Below are 18,132 nucleotides of genomic sequence, written 5' to 3' on the forward strand. Positions count from 1 at the left end.
ATGACTTGAGCAAAAGGCATTTGCAGAAATGAGGTCTTTCAAGGACTGACTTTACATTGCCACAACGAAAAATACTGAGACTAGTTCATGAAACTTCTAACGTCATTTTACTCGACTCACTTTGTGCGCTGGAGAATTTCACCTGCTACAGCTCGCGAGATACTGACAAACGTGTGCTCGTTTTGTCACATCGTTCATGACTCATAGCGTAACCAAATAGGTATCCAATTTAATCTCTATTAATGCTGTTCTATCAGCCTCAGAATAAATTTCAGCTTTCTCGCTCATAAAAGTATCTTTAACGCCTCAGTGGAAGTTAAATGGGTACTTGCCTTTAAACTGGATTTTACGCAGTTAAAAGCAAAAGACGAGTGTTTTTGTAATTTGTGCTCCTGCTTCACACCCTCAGATAAATCTCTCTCCCGCTCCCTGTTACCTCGGGCTCCTTCTCGCTAATCCCCCCTGTCCCCCTCCACTAAGACCAAAACCTAAGTAAAAATTGACAACCTGATAGATAAAGGTCTTAACTCAGTTGGCTTGTGGCACCTCAATTTCGAAGAGGCCACCTCTGCGCATGTTCAAAAACTAAGTCTTCCGTATGGAAACTCAGACTGGGTCACGCGTCAACCAGTCGTAATACAGAAAATTTTCCCTATACTTCTCTGCCAAAGTGTGTCTATTCCAGACATTCTATATTGTTAGTTCAATATTTTTCTCTTTCAGACTTCTTTTGATATCTTTACCTACCCTATCCCCCCCCCCCACCCTAAAAGAAATAAATATCGCCTGGCCTATGACGTGGTCTACACTACATATCAGTTTGTATCGTAAAGTCTTATGTTTCATAAAGCCTTTTGTATCATGACAATTGTTCATTGGAGGAGAGGGAGGGATTAGAGAGGAATTTTAAAGTGTACAATTGTTTTCAATGCTTCGATTCATTTTGTTATATAGCATAGTATGTTTTCTTACCGCAGACTCCAATATGAAAAATTAAAAAGTAAGCATCACCTTATTGACACTAAAAGTCTGTTTGTCGGCATTACTTACATTTCCTGACGTTCATTAATTACTAAACACCGCCTTTAAATGATGTTTTACTAGGGGGTTGGGTAACAACCAGATGAAGGAAGTACCATCAGACATTTTTAGTAAGAACACCTTGCTGCGGTACCTGTAAGTTTATACCCTGTTTATTTATACAAAATATGCCTTTAATCCAAATCCACCGAACAGTTAAGTAATGTTTTATCCAAATGTCGTCTTCCCTCTAATTCTAATGCTCTGTACACTTGGACCCACCTCTCCTTGTTTTGACCTCTGCTGAACACTATGTGCCACTCCTCGTTTCCCTATAAAATGAGCAGCCCCAGCAATAAACCTTTTAAGCTGTGTGGTTATCTACTTTGAAATGGGTAAATAAGAATTGGAAATGGCTGCTCAAGTAGGTGCCGCAGACAACATTTTATGGACGAAACTCCTTCTTCTTTGCCGAAGTTTTCATATTCACGGATAGATCAGGACTCTAGTGATTGCGCTAATATAGGAATCGGCGACGATTGAAGTATTCTTTTTAAAACAAAAATTGAGGTTATTAAAAACAAACCAGCACACGATCTTTGGAGATCAAAAAGGTAAATGAAACGGGCACAAAGGGCAAGCAAATATATTACGAAAAGAAGGTTTCGGGGATTTTGTGACTTGAGCCAATAATGAAGCTATACCTGTCGAGAACTGTAAAGTTGTTTTTGTTTTTAACGTAAATATTGGTACTCTTTGGCTATCTGATCGGCAGTCAGCCAAGGTTCTCAAACCACTGCTGAATGACCGGCAATTAGAAATTTATCTGAAAAGTTAACAAATTGAGAGAAGCTACAGAACCCAAATTATTATATATCGATAAGGAACAGCCAAGTGATCCCGAAGTGATTTATAAATCTATTGTCTCGCGCTCGGTCTCAGAGTTCGGAGCCATGGATGTTGACACTTGACTAGAAATTGCAAGAGGTCGACTGCTGGTCACGGCTCTCAAATAACTAAATGACTTGCAGTTGGAAATTTACTGAAAATTTAGGAAATCGAGACGACCTATACATTCCGCACCATTATATGTCGATGAGGAATTACTAATAGCGATCTTGAAGAAATTTATAAATCTCAAGTCTAGCGTTCGGTTTACGCTGACTCAGAATGCATGTCTTTAGAAAGTCCGTAATATCACATGGGATGTATTGAATGCGCTTGAATTGCAAAAAGAAAAGAAAAAAAGAATGGAAAAGAAATAAGAACTACATCGTAACAGACTGGCAGGGGTACTACTAGTTCGAATTTAAGTCTTTGCTCTTTAAGAACTGTTGATAGCTAACAACTACTCAGCGAAGTGGAAGTAACTAGTGGTAGATGTTTACAAAGCCGCAACATGGCGCTTTAAGTATCCACCACTAATGCTGATGTGAGTAGTAGTTTTGGTGTATATTAAAACAGTGAGATAATATAGCATTAAAATATTGTTGAAACTCATTTATTCCTACAACGATTATATAGCATTCTAGTGCAAATCCCACGCAAATGCCTTGGCGGCAAAAAGCCAATGATATTCAGAGTTTGAGAAGCTTTTTACAGCGCCCCCTCAGCGTTTTCCACTGTGTCAGTAGATACCTTTCACAAACTCTGAAAACTATCTGAATTTTTTTTTTTTTGAAAAGCTGAGGTCGACAGTGGTACGAGAAGGGCACTCTTAAACCTGCAGAGTGACCTGGCTTAATTTCTTCATTTCTGAAATAATAATTTACCATGCGTGAATTAGACTTAAAGCGGGATTTTACCTGAAAAAGTGAAATTTTTACATCATTTGTAACAGCTATGGTTTTCATCAGAACCATAACAGACTATACATCACTGGAAAGCTATTGGCCGGAAGATTATGAAAATGTGTATTTGAATGTGGTATTTATTTTTGTAACCTGATACCAAGCCCTTAAGATACTTTAAATTACAGTGGCGCTAAAAATAATTGGATTAAAGAGACAATAGTAGGGTAAAGCGAAATGCTTTGATGGACAATTTGTCCTTTTAACATTTCAGTTACAGTGTAATAAGAATTTTTTTTCCTTGTCTCTTTTTTTTTTTTTTTAAATGATTTATTATTTTGCGTGGAGAGGCAGGAATATTTAACGTTTGAAAAAAGGTATTGAACCAGACATAGTTTTGTTGAGATTTTCTTGTTACATAACCTTTGATATAGATATAAGAAAAGTTGTTTAAAACAGATCGCGTAAATATAGCATACAATAAACATGAAAGAAGCATTATTTAATGCAAACCCTTTTTTTTATTCCGTCGCGACACCTCCATGTACGAAAAATCTTGTAATAATAATAAGGTGTATATTTTAGGCCGTCATATCAGAACATGAGAAAAGAAGTAACAACTTTTTTTCGAGCACTCTTATTCACTGAACGTTGCAATTGAAAATACATATATGTTATTTGCCGGCTGTCAATTAGAGAGCGCGCAAGAAAAAGAAAAGCGAAGGAACATTTGAAAACCAACAGAACTAGTTTGGCAAGGACTGTCACGACAATGTTTTCTTCAAAATCAGTTAATGATCTAACGGAAAGTATTATTCACTCTCATCGACGATTCATTCATGTACGAAGATTTACCTCTGTTCATTAAGTAAACGGCGAAGAAATTAATTGTGAGTAAATTCAATCTTTTTATTTTGAAGTTGTGAGAGTTTGCTCGTTTGTTTGCTGTAATGGCGTGTTTAACTCTGATCTTTCCTTCACAAAAACTAAATTCGAACGGCACACTCCAACGAGACACAAGGGAATGTAATGCGGCCTTTTCTCAAAAAATTCCTTCAATTTCTGTTGTGCAATTTAAGGTACAAATGTCCAAATTGAACGGAATTGGAAAGACTCACCAGGAGCGTATATTTGTTGTAGAACTTAAATTAAAACTTCGCTCGCTCTTTCACTATGAACAAATTGCTCGAGAAAATTCAGATATTAAATGAATGAAAGTTCCATCGTTCAGTTTAACTGTAACCAAATACCTCACGTTCCAACTTTCTGGGTACTTTTTGTGAACGATTAAAATTAATTGCAGAAGGTTTTTAGGCCGCTTGTAAACCAACGTAATGACACTATTGTTTTATACAAATTCATTCTGAAACCAATATTTTTCTGTCAACCAAAGTGATTTGATAGAGAGAAAAGAGAGGATTCATAAGTTATTTATCGGCTTGAGGTAGTGACCGACGTGTTTGCTTAAAAATACTGCCCAGCCGGAAAACGAGGTATATTTATGAAAAATGACAACGAAAGTTGGGATGTACTTGGCGACTCATGAAAGCGTTACCGTGGCCCGTGGGCAGAGATAGGAAAATACTGACCGGGTAAAGAACCAATCAGATTGCAAGATTCGTTACGGTGCCCTCTAAAAAAACAATAAATTAATTTATTTTTGATGGGCAGTTAAACAACAACCAGTTAAAGAATTTACCATCAGTCATTTTCAGCAATAATACCCGGCTGTAAAGGCTGTAAGTTTGGAGTCTTTCTCAATATTGGTGTAAGAAGAACGCATGTAATCCAACCTTCAAATCAGACATTTGAATGCATGGGTGATATCGCACATTATCAGTTACATCCTAAAAAAGCTGCATTAAGTGCCGCTCTCACTAAGAGCGGTCCTCTCCACTTCCCTTTAAGTTGTTCTCCAATTTTCTTTTTTCGCGTCGCCACAAGCCAAATATGATTTTTGGCCAGTACACCCGTGTGGACAGCGATTGAAAGTGTAAATTTCACAGATTATGTCCATCGCGCAGAGATTGCAATAATATAGCTCACGGAGAGAGGTTCTGAGGTTATAAAAGTAAAGAAAATTTTGTGTACAGAAAAGTGTAAGATGTAACATAGAATAGAATATGAAAGTAGCCTCATACAAAAACTTTTAGCGAAAACTTTTTTCTGAATCCGTTGTGAACGACATTGCCACTGGCGAGTTTCCCCAACAAAATAAAGTTGATTACACAAGCCTTTCACGTGAAACATGAAGAAAGGAAACAAATCCTCTGAATAAAATTCAATGCAAATCCAGGACCGAAAGAAAATAAGGAATTTATAGTCTTGAGCGCGACAAAAGACCGTAGTTTGGCCAACCTTCAATGATTTGCGAAGCTAGAACATGTTTAATTTTTCCTTTGGTTCTAGCCTTACCCCACTACCAAAACGTACTCGTAGTATATACGAAAAAAGTGAGATAATATAGCACAAAGAGATTATTATAACTCCTATTATCCTGCAACGATCACAAGCGAAAATCTCGCGTGCGTTAATCCGGGATAGCTAAGCAACGCTTTGCCATCGTATGTAAACCACTTGGGATGTTGAGAGAACACGAAAACAATATGTAAACAATGACATTCTACTGAAGAATACTTCATAATAGTCTGTGCATAAAGGCTTTGAAGAAATCAGTTTAAATGTCTTGCGGAGCTTTTTTATAAAAAATAAATTCAGTTGTAGGATTTTAACCGGTGAAGTTTATTTTCATCGTTGGGACTTAACTTTTAATTCTTTGATAACGTTACTAGACCACACCACGGCTGAAGGTGGAGAAATCGAAAGACAACAACATCGAGCCGTGTTTCGTTTGTACTGATTCAAACGTCGTCCAACTGTTTTGTTTACTCGCGGTACGCTATTTTCCTTTAACAAAATTTGTTTAAGTTGTCTCAGCTTGGATTAACATTGCACGGAGTCGTCGTTTAAATTTACAAAAGTGTTTAGAATACTTAAACTTGGCAAAAATTGAAATCGCGGAACGCAAACGGAATTGCCGTAAATCTTGAATACACATGTACATTCGAAGGGTTTTTTTTTACTTGTCGTTTCGATAAAAATGAAAAACTGAAAACTCAGTAAAACTGAATTTAAAACTTAAAAAAAAGATATCGTTAGAAAACTTCAATCTTTGTAGACACTTGGAAATTGCAAGAGTTGATTGCCGGTCACGGTTCCCAAATAATTAAATGACTTGCAGTCGAGACAACCCATACATTCCAAACCATGTTGATGAGGACCTTCTAAGCGATCTCGAAAAGATTTACAAATCTCATATCTAGCTTTCAGTTTACTTTGACTCAGAATTATTTCACTCAGAAATTCCGTGATAACATGCGGAATGTTTTGCATGCGCTTTTATTCCCAAAAAAAAAAACGGATAAGGAAAAGGAAGAACAATTACATCGTAAAAAATTGGTTGGTGTACCACTTGCTCGAGTTTAAGTCTGTCCTCTTTAAAACATTATTGATAGCTAACAACTATTCAGCGAAGTGGAAGTAGGTAGTGGTTGATATTTATCAAACCGCTAATGATATTTACCAATGATGCTGATGCGAGTAGTTGTTTTGGTGTATACTAACACAGTGAATTAAAAATTAACTATTTAAACTAAATTATTCCTGCAACGATTACAATGCTTTCGGGCGCAAATCCCGCGCAAATCTCCCAGCTGTGGAAAACTGAGAATATTCGGAGTTTGACAAGCTAATCAGAGCGCCCCTTCAGCATTCTCTACTGTGTCAGTATATACCTCTCATGAATTCTGAAAACTATCAGAATTCTTTTTTTTTTTTTTTTTAATCTAAGGTCTATAGTGGAACGAGACCTTCAGAGTGAGCTAGCGTGATTCTGTGAAACAATAATATACCATGAGTGAATTAGACTTGAAATTGATACAAAATACTCTAAATTACAATAGCTCTGAAAATAATTGGACGAAAGAAACCATAGTAGGCAAGAGGGAAATGTTCTCATCGACAATTCTTTTCCAAATTTCAGAGATGTTTTGCCTTCTTTCTTGTTTTCTTTTTTTTAAAGCGTTAACACTTGGATTAGGAAAAGTCACTTTGAAAATGCATCGGTTTAGAAAAATTCGTCTCCATTTTTCTGCATAAAGTGAACAGCCTTAGCAATAGGCCTTTTTAGTTGTCACGAAATTTAAAATGGTTACACAAGAATTCGAAATGGAAAGAAAAGTGAACGCTATGTTACTGTGAGAGATTATTCAGCGTTAATTGATTTCCGGTTGATTTTTTGCGATAAGTGACAGATGATTGAACAATAGGATCATATTATATATTTAAAATGAGAGAGACCAGAGCGTGAGACAGAGAACGGTGAGAGAGAGAGGGAGATTAAGTTGATTTTATAAAATAAAACGTGAAGTTTCGGAACATAGCAGATTCTTTAGTCTCATTTCCGACACAGTGGCACCTCCGACGGGACGCGCGAAGCATGTAGGAACTAACCAAAGAAGCAGAGGCTAAATTGCAGATGTTGCTGTACACTAATGGAAAAACACGTGGCATTGTGGAAAAGGGAAACATAAGAGCGGTCGCGCGACATCGCGACAACCTACAAGCATTAGTAAAAGAAGTAGACGCGCTTAAACTAAAGGTTGAACAGACCATGTTCAAGGCCGGGAAAAGTGCAGAAGACGTTGGAAGTTGGAGCAGTAGCATTGAAGAACCGATCGCCGAAGCTGACGAAGAAGTTTCGCGACTAGAAAAATGGCTCGTGGAGACGAATGGAGAGATCGAACATCGAAAGCACAAGGACGAAGAAGAAAGGAAAGCCCGTGCTCGTGAAGAGGAGCTTAAATTCGAAAGAGAGCAAACGGAGATGAAGCTAGAACTCGAACGCCAACTGGAAGAGACCAGGCAAAAACAGCAACCTGTTGAGAAGGCAAATCAGATTGATTAAAGGACAACAAAGCTACCGAAACTACAGATCACAAAGTTTAATGGGACGTATGAAGCATGGCTGCCGTTCTGGAATAAATTTCAAGCTGAAATTGATAAAGCAAACCTTGCATCTGTGACCAAGTTTGCATACCTAAAAGAGCTGGTAGATCCAAAGGTTCGAGCGGAGATAGACGGACTGCCTTTCACAACAGAGGGCTACGAAAGGGCAAAGAATATCCTCATCGGCGAATATGGGAAAACGAGCGAGATCGTGAATGCGTACGTCCAGAACATCGCAAATTTGCCTGTCATTACAGGAACACAACCTGCGCCTATCCACGAATTTTACAAGAAGCTCGTGTACAATGTGCAATCTTTGGAGACACTTGGCAAATTGAAAGACGTCACTGGAAATGCGAGGAGTGTGCTCGACAAACTAAAGGGTGTAAAAGCAGATCTAGTGAGAGGACAAATGGACTGGCAGGACTGGGACTTCCCACAGTTGATAAAAGCTTTGAAAAGTTGGAAGGAAATCAACCCCATTGGGAGCGGCGCGGATAATGCGGGGAAGCAAGGTGCTAAATTCCGCGATCGCGAGAAAACATTTCACGCAAACGAAACTACGCCAACACAAAGAGGGTGCGTCTACTGTGACGCAACTGACCACAGAGCTGTAAATTGCGACAAGTTTGTGACAGTTGGAGACCGCAGGAAGCAATTAGGACTGAAACAGCTTTGTTTTAACTGCACAGGAAGTCGACACCGTGCTTCTGAGTGCAAATGCCGTTCTGGCTGCCAGATCTGCAGTCGAAGACATCATACATCGATCTGTGACAAACATACATCGCGAGACCAGCTGATGACCACAACGAGCGCAGAAAGGAAAGGAGTGGTGTATCCTATGGTTACAGTTGACGTGAACGGTGTTAAGTGCCGAGCATTGTTGGATACAGGAGCCGGAAGTTCCTACGCTTCATCAACGCTTCTTAACTGTTTACATTTGCGCCCTATCCGTCAACAATTCAAGCGCATTGAAATGATGTTTGGTACTTCAAACAAAGCGATAGACATCTATGGCCTACAAATTCGAAGCGTTGATGGTAAATTCACCTTGGAAACTGAAGTAAACAAAGTCGACCGCAAAGAGTTGTTGACATTGGAAAACCCAAAATGCGCAGAAATTGTAGCTCAGTTTTCTCATTTGAAGGGCGTAACCACAAATGATAACGACGAGAAAGCGATGTTGCCTGTTCATCTGATCCTTGGAACAAACGAGTACGCTAAGATCAAAACAGGGGCAAGACCAAGAGTTGAGCGCTCGGGAGAACCAGTAGCAGAATATACGAAGTTCGGCTGGACGATCTTGTCACCTGGAACGGAGTTGGATCTCAGCAACATGTTGTTAACGTAGACCTCCGCAATTGGTTACGAAGAATTGTGCAAGTTAGACGTCTTGGGGCTAAAGGACAATCCAAGTGGAGACCAGGAAACCGTTTACGAAGAATTCAAAGAGCAACTAACTAAGAGTTCAGAAGGCTGGTACGAGACGAACTTGCCCTGGAAAGGAAATCACCCCCCCCCCCCCCCTACCGAACAATCACACTGGAAGTTTAAAACGTCCCAAAAATCTCGTGCGGAAGTTAGAGATACAAGGCGAGCTGGAGAGGTACAACGACATTATCCAGACTCAACTGAGTCAAGGGATCGTAGAACACGCTGACGAGGTGGTCAAGGACGGAAAAGAGTTCTACATTCCTCATAAAGCGGTCGTGCGCGAGAATGCAGAATCTACAAAGATACGCATTGTTTATGATGCTTCTGCAAGAGCTAATGCAAGTGTCCCCTCACTCAACGAGTGCCTCGAAATCGGCCCTCCACTACAGAACCAGCTTTGGAACGTGCTGGTACGAAACAGGTTCTATCCCGTGGCAATAGCTGGCGACTTAAAACAAGCATTTTTGCAAATTCGCGTCCGAAGAGAAGACCGAGATGTCTTACGCTTTCATTGGATAAAGGATCTGGCAAGCAAACAAGTAGAAACCTTGCGATTCACTCGAGTACTCTTTGGTTTGGCACCGTCTCCATTCCTCTTGGCCGCAGTTATCAAAGAACATCTACAGCGATACAAAATGGTGAACCCGGAATTAGTAGAGGAGATAGAGCGCAGTATGTACGTGGATGATTTAATCAGTGGTGGCGTTAGAAATCAAGATGACAGCCACGACCATCTTTGGTGAGGCGACTTTCAAGCTGCACAAGTGGCATTCCAACGATCGGGAACTAGAAGTTGAAACTGCGACTGTAGATGAAGAAAGTCAGAGTTACGCCAAACAACAACTGGGAACCAGAAAGGGCGAATCAAAACTGCTAGGAGTCCCCTGGGACAAAGAAAAGGACGAAATTCAAGTCAGCTTCCCGATTTCAACCGCTGAGCCGACAAAAAGAGGTATCCTTGGAAAAGTCGCAAAAATCTACGATCCACTCGGTCTGGCTTCACCCGTGACCCTCTCTGGAAAAATGCTCTACAGAGATGCCTGCGACACGAAGATCGCGTGGGATAGGCCCCCTACCAAGTGAGTTACAAACCAAATGGAAGAAATGGGAGCAAGGACTTCCAGAGCACGTGAACGCGCCAAGAAATGTCGTCAAGCATTTAGGGAAGATATTATCAATCGACTTACACACATTCGGGGACGCAAGCGGGAGAGGAGTTGCAGCCGCGGTTTATGCAGTGGTGGAGCAACCATCAGGCACGAATCGAGGCCTCGTGACGGCAAAGTCGCGGCTCGCGAAGAAAGGACTCACGATTCCCCGATTAGAACTAGTGGCTGGACATATGGCTGCGAACCTAGTACAAAATGTGAAAGAAGTCCTGAAAGGTTTTCCCGTAAGAAGTGTCTATGGTTGGCTGGATAGCACAGTCGCACCGCACTGGATCCGTGGTAATGGCGAATACAAACAGTTCGTGGGAAATCGAGTGAGGAAGATCCCAGAAAAAGAAATAAACTGGAGGCATGTACCAGCAGGGGAGAATCAAGCGGACGTGGGGAGTCGGGGAGGAGATGTTAGTAGATTAACAGCTCTTTGGTGGCAGGGACCAAGCTGGTTAGCAAAACCGCAGGACTGGCCGCCAGACCTTGTAACGACATCTACTCAAGAATCAAAAGCGGAAGAAGTGAAACAAACTCGCGAGTTGTTTGCTCTAGCAGTAGAGAAAACAGAGAACAACGACGCCTTGATGCGCTGCTGGAGAAGTACGAGCTGTGGCGTGTGTTGCGAGTGGGTGCTTGGATCTGGAGATTCCTCCACAACATAAGAACCGTCCGTAAACAGAGAATCGTTGGTCCCCTTACAACTGAAGAAATACAGAAACAGACAACGTTCTGGATCAAGCGATCTCAATAACAAGCAAAGACCGTTTACAGTTGAATATGCAAGGAAACCAAGAGGGAATATTAGAGTGTAGGGGAAGAATTCAAGGCCATTACCCCATCTTTCTGCCAGACTCCTCGCCCTTCACTCGCAAGTTAGTTCACCGATCACATGTCGACACACTGCACGGAGGAGTGGCCCTTACCATGACCAAAGTGCGAGAGCTATACTGGGTACCACGTTTAAGGGCACTCGTAAAACAAGTTCTCAGAGCGTGTTCAGGCTGCAAGCGTTTTCAGGCCATGGCACTGGCAACGCCGCCTCCTGGACTCCTACCCACTGACCGCACAGAGGGGAGCACCCCATTTAAGGTTATCGGAGTCGATTTTGCAGGGCCCATCAAGTACCGTATCAGAGCCAAAACAGAAGGAAGAGCCTTTCTTGCATTGTACGCGTGCAGTCTTACCCGAGGATTATTCCTGGAAGTACTACCAAACCTGGCAACCAGTGAATTCCTAAGAAGTCTAAAACGGCTCATCGCGCGCCGTGGGCGTCCGAAGAAGATATATTCCGACAATGGCAAAACCTTTGATGGCGCCGAGAAGTGGCTCAAACAAGTTATGCGTGACGAGAAGACACAAGATTACTTAGCACATGAGAACATCAAGTGGCAATTCAACCTCAGCCGCGCCGCTTGGTGGGGAGGACAGTTCGAGCGCCTCGTCGCACTGGTAAAAACAGCTTTAAACAAGACTATCGGATGCGGAATGTTGACCTGGACAGAGCTGTGTGAAGTGGTACTGGATGTGGAGATTGCTTTGAATAATCGCCCTTTATGTTACGTCGAAGACGACATACAGTTACCCGTGCTTACCCCTAACTCACTGCTATTTCTTCGATCAAACCAGCTGCCAGAACTGGAACCACACCATCTAAGAGAATTTGATCTGCGTAGAAGAGCTAAATATTTGCGAAGGTGCAAGCAGGCTTTGTGGACCAGGTGGACTACCGAATATTTACGAGGGTTGAGGGAACGACACCGGATGAAACACAAGGGTCAAACCACGCCCTTGGCCTAAGGAGAGGTAGTCATCATCAAGGACGAGGAACGAAATCGCAATAAATGGAAAATTGGAATCGTGGAAGATCTGATTTCGGGACGAGACGGAATCGTTCGAGCGGCCAAACTTCGAGCGGGGAAAGGAATACTTGAACGGGCGGTACAACACCTTTACCCACTGGAGCTGTCCTGCGATCGGGAGAATGTACAGGCTCCTCTACAGCTCAACCCCGTAGCCCCGACATTCAGGCCCAGGAGGGATGCAGCGGTAGCCGCTCGTTATCGCATTCAAGACACGAACATTGATGCTGATTAGAGATATTTAGGAACACTGAACTGATATACTGGACTAACTCTCTGTTTCGTTCATTGAATTTCAAATTTTATCGAGTGCGCCATTCTAGTGTTTTTTCTCCGTTGAGAAAAACAGGGGAGTGTGTGAGAGATTATTCAGCGTTAATTGATTTCCGGTTGATTTTTTGCGATAAGTGACAGATGATTGAACAATAGGATCATATTATATATTTAAAATGAGAAAGACCAGAGCGTGAGACAGAGAACGGTGAGGGAGAGAGGGAGATTAAGTTGATTTTATAAAATAAAACGTGAAGTTTCGGAACATAGCAGATTCTTTAGTCTCATTTCCGACATTATAAAACAGAATATGAAAGTGACCTCAAACAAAAACTTTTTTAACAAAAACTTTCCCTAATCCCGTTGCGAACTAATTTACTTTGGTGTTTATTTCCAAAACTTAAGTTTATAACTTAAACAAGCCTAAACATGAAACTTGAAAAAAGGAAACAAAACCCTTGGTTAATTTCCGAAGCAAATTTTTATAGTTAAAAATGCGTGGAGAACATATGGCCGACTGTTCAGTTGTACATCTCTAGCGATCTCTCACTATCAGTTCATTATCCTTCGGTAATTCGTGTCGTCAGTCGTGGGTCTCAAAGCCTTCTTCCATTCTCAAGTACCAAGGTTTTTTAAAAAGTTTACGTTCTGGAGATCATCAATTTACGCACATACATCTTCACCTTCCTTTGCTTATCCGGGCTTTGGCGTTCGCTTGAATGTATTTTTTTCAGTATCTTCTCGCACCTTTACCTATCGCTTAAGGCGGGGTATCTGTTTGCACCTATACTATTGCGCCTTCGCATTCAGTGTTTAAACTAAAGTTAAGTATACCTTCTGTTTTTAATTTCATGTAAAAGGAAACTTTGTGCCAGTCGATCCGATTTGGTAATTCTAAACTTATTAGGGTTTTTTTCAGTCTTTCCAATTTTTTTAACGTTTTGAACATTAAAGTTGGAAAATAATTTGCATCAGTTGCTTTGCTGATGGCAATCTTATCCTTCACGGCATATGATATATGACAACAGGTAACAACCCAGCTATCAGGACAAAAAGTTTTCGCACAACCTAGTGGCTCATCTTTTAAACATAGCATATTAAAGATACGTAATTACTAACAATGTCTGGGAACTTCTTTTGTAAAATGATTCGAGCTTTATTGTATTTTCTTCAACTCAACTAATAGGTAATGCCATGTACTGTCAGGAAATACTTCGATAAATTTGTTGTTGTTGTTATTGTTGTTGCATAAAATTACAATTTGGCCAACAGTCAGCCAGTGGATTGTAATACATGTAACATTTAAAAACTGATAAAAAATGATATGAGACACTGACAGCAATATTTTGGGTTTCCCTTAAAGAACCATACTAAAGTTTCAATATTTTATTGTGCAAAAATAAATAATTACAGCTATTTTATGAGAGGTTATACCATAACTTCTCATACACTAACTGTTGTACATGATCACACAATACATTTGGTACCTATTGCTATATTAAAGAACTACTTGTGCAAACCACTTTTGGCAATAGCATAATCAAATGACATTAATTGCAAATTGACTGAATTGTGACAGTACATAAAAATCTAAATACAATATTCTTATTAATCTAACATGTCATGTTATGTGATCACTGATTTATTTCAGTCTGTAACCAAAATAATTGCTGTTGTCAACCAATTCAGCCTATCATGATCCAACTTAGGAAAATGTTTCAGAATGTAAATATCTAGAAATGAAAATGTATCTTGAGACTCAATCATGTACAGATGTTCATTAAGAAAGTACCAACACCAAATCCACTTTCTGCAATCTGTTTTCCTTTCCATAAATTAAAGCTCCATAATGCTAGACTCTAACTGAGTTTGGTAATGGTATTATTTCATGAACTTTTTCTGATGGCGCAGAAGTGGAACTTGATATTTAAAAGACAGCTAGACTGGAATCTTCCCACTGACACATAAAAGGCATGTTCTGGAATAACTGACTCGAAATGATTCGCCCAAATCTCGACAGGTTTTGAATACCTGTTACACTGAGGATGCCTAGCATACCATTCAACTAATGCTAGAAGGTGGGTGATCTTTTGAAATTTTCCATTCTCCATTTTGATAACCACATCATGTTGCAGAAAGTCCCTAATGATAGCAGGTCTACTAGAGTCATCAAAGGCTGTTGGTTACAAGCTGAGTCTGCTGCACAACGGTATCCTTTGTATAAAAGGTGCTTGAACTTATCACAGAAGCTGGAAACAGGGATGATTCTACCACCAGCATACATGGCCTCGTAAGTCTTCTGTAGTCTCCTCACATCATCACTTTCAATTGCATCCCCTTTTGATTGGTGGTAGTGGTACTTGAGTCTCAGATTTACTAAGGTTAACATTCACTGGACTGCCAGTTTCAGATTCAACCATGTTGCAGAACTGCTGGACACGGACACTTGCTTCTAGTAAAGTTCCCTTTTGCTTGCCTTCACAATCCATAAGTTGCTGGAACTCTTCCATGCCTCCTGGAAATATAATTTGAACTCCTGGGGATAATAAAATGAAAACCAGTTAACATATGGTTCATAATGTATTCTGATACATCTAGGCATTATGCAAAGGCTTACACAAAGCAACATGCCACAAACAGGGTATCAGGCCTCTGGCAGGTGCAAGGTTAAAATTTAAGTCCACCATAAAATTTTGATAATAATAAAAAGTTATGTGATACTTTTGTGGACTTATTATTATTTGTTTTTAGTTTGACAGTCAGTCGTTTAGTCAGTCGGTCATTCAGGTCTGGTCAAAAGCTAATGAGTTTTGCTACTACACTGCATAAGTGCTTTGTTGCCACAGACCTAATGGCCTGTCTGCTTTAAACTTTTATATTTATGTAACATGTATACATGTACATATATGTTTGAATATGGAGGTTTGAGTGTTCACATAATTTTTTTTTTCCAAGAATATGGCGTGACTGCATTCTATCAAAATGTCAAGAAAGGAAAGACCAGTTTGAAAGAATTAATTTTAATTTTTTTAAATTTATTAGAGAAGAGTTTAATACCTACCAATAATTTAACATTGTTTGTATGGTAATCTCCCATAATTCCATTGTACCTCTCAAATGAGAAGCACCAAAAAGAGAAAACAGGTCCATAATCAGGTATGCAATCCTTAAAATGGCCATGAAGATGCATGTTTGGTGTGCACTTCTCCTTCCCGCAGAGGGCTTCTAAACATTACACAAAATCGCATCAGCTTGTGGTCAGCTTCCATACACTCCTCCTTGGTGATAACTTTTCTGCAAAGCAGTTGACAGGCATGTACAAATACTGTCCACATTCCATTATGTCCACTGGGTATTACTCCCTTTAAAGCAAAAAAGGAGTAAATACATACCCTGTTCTTCCACTGGTCAGCAGTGAATCCCTTAAATCCTTCAGAAATTTTGCTTTGGATGCACATAATTTCAGATGGTGGCTTAACAAGACTGACACGTTTCTGTTCTCTCTCCAAGTCAGATTCACTCAAAATTCCCATTTCAGTCCAAGTCTTAACAACATGTTTGGCACTCCCAAGAGGCAAGTTATGCATGGGATCAATCAGTGTGAATCTTATAGCATCATAGTATGGAAGCTGGAACAGGACAGAGTAATGTGCTCCACTTGAAGAGGCAAATTTCTGGGCATCACTTGGTGTTTTAGCTTGGCAAACTTTCTCTGCAGATGCTCGATGGTCTTCATTAGATTGCTGTTCCCAGCTTTCTCTATCAAATCCTGAGAAATCAGGTTTATCACTAAATGGTGCTCTTGGAAATTTTTTAAAGCATTTGGTGCATCCTGAAAATATAGTAAAACACCATATAAACAATGATGCCAGTGCAACAAACATGTATTTACACACTCAACAAATATATACCTGCCAACCCTTTTTTTAGCCAAGGGTGCGAGATTTTTATCCTACAAGTGCCAGGATTTTTGATAGAGAACCTGATCATATCTGGAGATAATCCAAAGACTTCGAATGCAGTCCCAAACAATTCCAAACTTCCTAACACATGAAAACACAACCTCGTCTCTAGCACTTCCCTTCTAAAAGTCAGAGGATGTATTAGCTCAAACCTTTCTGCTAGGTGTGAGGAATTGGTCAGCTGGTGAGGGCTGACTTGAGATTGAAGTTTTTTGATTCCCAAGACATGTGAGTTGGTAGGTATACATACACAAATACAAAAAAAAAATAACCAAGGAGTTATTATTAAAATTGTATAAAACACTCTAGTTATAGTGCATCTTTGAGCACTCACCTTTCTTTGCAGTATGGCCAATAAAACCTCCACATTTGCGAGTTGGTGGTATATCACTTGACAAAGCTAAGATAGCAGTTCAGAACATCTCCCCAGTTCCAGAAATGTTTGTGTCTAAGATAACTCCATCCCACAAGTCAATAAGGTCATCTACTAATGGCTGCAGGAAGGAATTGATATAATGCTTAGGATCCTTTGGCCCAGGAATTATTCCAACAACAATAAGATTTTCAGGTTTGAAGCATTCCTTTTTTGGAAGGTTCATTACAACCATGTTAATGACACAAATGGATTTTGAACCATGAAGAGTGGGCTGAAGCCAGTCAATGTTCAACATGAGAGCAAAGTTATTTGGTATAGCAAGAAAGGGCTCTCCATCCACATACTGAAACTCTTTCCAAACTCTTCCTTCAAAACAGTCTCCAAGAACATTGTCTGACAGCTGGGTGGAACAATTTCTCCACTTTTCACAGTTTTCCATGAAGTTTGGCTTGTTAATAAGGTCTTGTAATGAATCAGTAACCTTTGTAAAGCAGTAAACCTGCCTAGGATACAAGAATGTCTTTCCTGCTCTTAACCTCATAACTTTCATCAGAACGGAACCACATGGCCTCCTTCGGGCTTGGTGTGGGTGGCATGGATAACTCACATGACTGCATTTTGCTTATACAACCTCACCATTTGGCCTTTGGCAAACACATTCATCAAAATGATAGAGAGTGTTACACTTAAAGCAAACTGCATTTTTAATAAAACTGTCCTTCTGAAGGCCAAGATTTTTTCGAATCATGAACAATGTTTCTGGGATGATCTTGGCAAGGTAATAAGAACTTCTGCTTGCATCATCTTACCAATACCAGATAAGAACAGCTTGAAAAACTTTAAGAGTAGAACAATGGCCCTGTCTGCAACTTTGAACATTGCCTGCCACAGAAGTAAGAATAAAAGCAAAGCCCTCAGTTCTGTGCAATCACTTCTTGGTTCCTTCTGTTTTCCACATTTTTTTTGCACTGTTTTCCATTTCATGAGAATACTCAAAGCTCTGTGTATTGTTCTCTACATCATCCTCCTGAAATGAAATAACAGTACATCAGAAACAATAGCAATAAATAGTACTTAAGGTTCAGTATACATGTACACCATTCTGCATGTATTTACATCACTTGTGAATAAAATGAATATCAAAATATTTCACTAAAAGAAATTTTACACATAAAAGCAGGGCAGTAGCCACACTGTAGCCTGAGGCAAGATGAGGCACTTGCCTCATCTAAATTTTTACCTAAGATAAAA

General features: G+C 40.0%; 2 pseudogenes across 1 annotated transcript; one reads left to right on the top strand and one right to left on the bottom strand.

Annotated features, from left to right (window-relative positions):
• LOC113664212 (uncharacterized) overlaps positions 1-18,132 on the top strand; it is a 187,467-nt pseudogene that overhangs the window by 95,746 nt on the left and 73,589 nt on the right.
• LOC149052489 (uncharacterized) lies at positions 13,679-17,431 on the bottom strand (annotated as a pseudogene). The gene is made up of 3 exons (XR_016185883.1): positions 16,840-17,431; positions 15,605-16,375; positions 13,679-15,079 (listed from the first exon to the last, which is right to left on the bottom strand). The product of XR_016185883.1 is annotated as an uncharacterized LOC149052489 (transcript).

The sequence above is a fragment of the Pocillopora damicornis genome, chromosome 1, assembly GCF_964200805.1.
Source record: "Pocillopora damicornis chromosome 1, jaPocDami1.2, whole genome shotgun sequence".
NCBI lineage: Eukaryota > Metazoa > Cnidaria > Anthozoa > Scleractinia > Pocilloporidae > Pocillopora > Pocillopora damicornis.